This window comes from Phalaenopsis equestris, unplaced genomic scaffold (genome assembly GCF_001263595.1).
Source record: "Phalaenopsis equestris unplaced genomic scaffold, ASM126359v1 Scaffold000600, whole genome shotgun sequence".
Taxonomy (NCBI): Eukaryota; Viridiplantae; Streptophyta; class Magnoliopsida; order Asparagales; family Orchidaceae; genus Phalaenopsis; species Phalaenopsis equestris.
Genome location: NW_018165040.1, coordinates 2,925,790 through 2,930,192, shown reverse-complemented (window position 1 = coordinate 2,930,192; position 4,403 = coordinate 2,925,790).

Below are 4,403 nucleotides of genomic sequence, written 5' to 3'. Positions count from 1 at the left end.
CGTCACATTTTTGTCTATATATATATATATATATATATATATATATATATATATATGAAGTGGTTGGTATGTATGCAAATGCCCCTTCAAAAAATAGACACGTAATGAACAATTATTAGTGAAACGATTTAGAGCAACATCTATGAGCAATGTTAGCATGCATGAATTACATAAGCATATATTCACACGAAAAATTACATCACATAATTCTTTTGTATTTTATATATTTAACACTCAAAACATTGATATTTGCACTCATAACACATTGGCGTCAAAAGCAAGAGCATGGAAACGTGTATTTCAACTATACTTTTATATATTCATTTTTTAATATACATTTATATTATTTATTATATATATAATTTATTTATTCATTCATTCATTCAACATTTTTTATTTAGTTATTGCCAATCTATAGCTTCCCTATCCAAATTACTAAAGTGGCCCTTGAATACCAAACAGCTTCACATGTCAACAGTTTCTTTATATATATATAAAGCAGAGGAAACATTGAATGCTCGCCCGACATATAAGGCAGTCTTTAGTCTTTACTGACTGCTTCATTGTGCTTTGGAGAGAGGAAGATAAGAGAATAATGCATGGAGACAGAGTGAAAGAGGTGCAATCGTAATGTACAGTGAATATATAAATAAATAGGGATAATTACATATAAAACATTTAAAATATTGATATTTATAAATTAAAATATTCATGTGATTTTTTTGAACTATTAAATCGATGTGTTTACATGTATCGCAATCAAATTATTGAGAATTTGATAAAACTGAAAAATATGAGTGAGAATTTTATCATTTGAGTGAGGATTTGGAAAAATGGATTAATAAATAATGTCACCATATGAAGCACATAGGATATGCATGAATAGTGAATACAAGTGGTAATAAGTACTTGTGATATTGATAAATTAAATTTCTTTGCATTTAGGCACATGGTCAATGGTTTTTTTATATAAACTCAACTTTTTTTTACGATTCCCATAGGAAATTTTATTAATAAAAAAAGTTATTTATAGGGGTGTGGCTAATAGTTCTACTAAAACCCTCCACACAAACAACTCACTAAAGAAAAATAGAAAAAGCCTAAAAACCGTTAGCCATGAATGCAACTCACGCAAGAAAAAACACATTAGAAAAACTTATCAGCACGAATATAAGAAATATTCAGAACATTTCTCTTAACTAAACGAGACAGTTCCACAGACATAACATTTGAGAAATACTATAATGACAATAGAAGCATAAAACAGACCATATGATTAGCCTCGTTCCTAGCAGTCCAAAGGAACCAAAAGACTATAATAGAATTAGAAGCACAAAACAGACCCCCTCCATAATTTTTCCAACAACTGGCATAACCATCAATGGAATTAGAATTAATATCATCATGCTTTTTATCATAAGAGGGAAAACCTTAGACCAAATATATTTAGCAAATGATCAGTTAATAGAATTATGATCCATATTATCCTCATTATGATTGCAAAGAGAGCATGTAGAGAAAAGTCTCAAACCTTTCATCTTAAGAATATCATCCGTAGGAATATAACGATGAAAAAGCCTCCAAAAGAAAATGGATTGAGAAGGCTACACAAAAGAATCCCAATCCCAATTTAAATCCTTACCAATAGAAAAGTGCAAAGACATACCAAAAAGTTTTAGAGATAGAGTTGTCACCTTGACCTTTAATTTTAATATTATCATTTCCAATAGTAATAGAAATCTTAGCAATTAGATTAACATCCTCTTTAATAATCAAATTTTTAAGCTTCTATAAGTACCATGTATCATCATTCCAACATTCATTAACAACAAAATCAATATCAAAAGGGCTCAATTAGAAGTTAGCCAAAGGAGCTTCACCTAACCAAAGATCATATTAAAAATTACAACTCCCATCACCAACATCCCAAAAGAAGAAATCCTTAGAAATTCTAGCAACCTTAAGCCTTTCCTTCCAAACAAAGGAATCAGAAGGATTAGGAGCAACAAAAAGAGGATGAGAATTACATCAATACTTACTTTTCATTAATGAAGAATAAAGAGAATTGCCATTTCTGAATTTAAACCATAGCTTCGTATAACTAATTTTTATAAAATCATTAATGCTTTTTAAACCTAATCCACCAGAGTGAGTAGGTTTACACATTTTTACCCAACTAATCCAATGAATTTTATGGTCTTTACCAGCCCAAAGGAATTTTATTAAAACTGTTCTCAAGTTTTTTAATTAGATTAATAGGAATTTTCAAAAAAAATAAGAGTACGAAGAGGTATAGAAATAAGCAAACTTTTAAGTACAGTAACTTTACCTCTAAAAGACAAAAGTAGATTCTCCCAAAGCAAGATACTCTTATTGATGTTCTCAATAAGATTATAAAAAAGATGAACCTTTTTTTTGCCTTTATCGAGATTGAAGCCTAAATAAGTAATAAGCAAACTCCCTTTATTACACTCAGTAAAGTCTTGAATCCACTTCTTCTTCGTAGTAGAGACCCTTTTAGAACAATAGAAGCTATATTTATTAGAAAAGAAAACCAAGCGAGAAACTTCTTGGAAATGACTTAGGCCCTCCCATAACATTTTAATAGATCCCTTGTCAGTATTATAAAATATCACCAAATCATTAGCATAAGCAAGATTAGAAATCCCAAAATTTCCTTTGATATGATAATACATGCTGGGATAGTTAGAGAACATCCTGTTAAGATATCTGGATAAATAATCAAAAGTCATAATAAAAATATAAGAGAAAATAGACATCCCTGTTTGATCCCCCTGGAAGATTTAAAGAACCCACATTTGTTACCATTAATCAAAACAAAATAATAACTTATCAGAATCTCAAGACAACTTTATGAATGTATGATATTTTATTGTAATTCCGCAATACAATTTTTTAATTAATTAGTTAATGTTTTATAGCGCTGGAATGAATTACTATAAGTGGTTTGTTGTTGTCTTCTTACCGTTCCACCTATATTATCATTATTATTATTATTATTTCTTTTACTTGGTGATGCTATTTAATGATTCCATAATAGTTAAAGTAAAAAATAAGTTATAAGTTTTGCAGTTTTGAACATCAACGGCATTTTAGTAAGAGTAAAATGTAGTTTTATAATTTTTAATTTTGGCTATAAATTGTTTGAAAACTATGAGTATCTAATCATTTTACCAAAAATATTTTTTAAATTAGTTACATGTAAATATTTTCTAGGGAAAATTTTTTAAGAAAATTTGAATGTGCCTTTTAATGATTTAATTATTTGACTTATGCATATATATTTCTAAATAGATAAGAAGTATCTTTCTTTAGAACTATCACACAATAATAATAATATGATACCTTTGATTTTATTGAAAACAATTATAATAATGAAATAACAGCATGTATATAAATAATTTTGGGGGGCACACAATAACCTTTACATGCAATCATACTCCAAAATTTAAACAAGACAAATGGGCCAAACCCCTAAACCCATGGTAGGAACCACATTGCCTACCGTTAACGTGGATGAAGACATTATTTGCTATTAACAACAGGATTATCATTATACACAACCCGCAACCAACCCATGCTATGATGCTTCTACTGGGCCTGCAATTGTCTGGGCCCGATGCTACCCATCGGGCCCTTGATGTCGTCCGACCCGACCACTAAATTTACATTTCTTATTTTGAATGTTAACATACATACCACTTGATTCTTATGTATTTACATATCCAGCAACTAAACTCAATTTCTATTTTTATTTCACCTTACTTATGCATATGAAATGTGTATTTTACAATTTAAAAGTGAAGATAGTGTTATTTTTTAGTGTGATATGAAAGTTTTGAGTGGTATAATTGTAATAAGTACAATTTAGATGCTACACATGCAAATACATAAGAATTAGGTAGTATGTATGTAAATGTTGTTTTTATTTTTATCTTTGATATTTGTGTAGATAATATAACTAATTAACTGCATAGTATTCTATGCCATCCTTAAATCAGATCAAAATGCCTGGAAAGGTGGTTAAAGCCAAATTTATTTTTTCTCTGATTTGACCCAAGTAGTTTGGATACTTTAGAGAGTCATATCATGTCTGATATTATATAAGATATTTAATATGTCACATATGTGAATAATTACATTATGTCTCCAAAAATTGGAATTTCAGTTCTTGTGGTCAGTAATTTCTCTTGAGATTGGATATCATTCTCCATCCGTAAGACTTAATTATTTATATTACTCATATATTTTAATGAATGAATCTATGTGTTGAGATTATAATGCATTTCCACTCGATTTAATGCATAAACTTAAGTTATTTTGCATTTATCCAAGTATTTCTATACATTACTATTTATTATTATTATTATTATTATTATTAT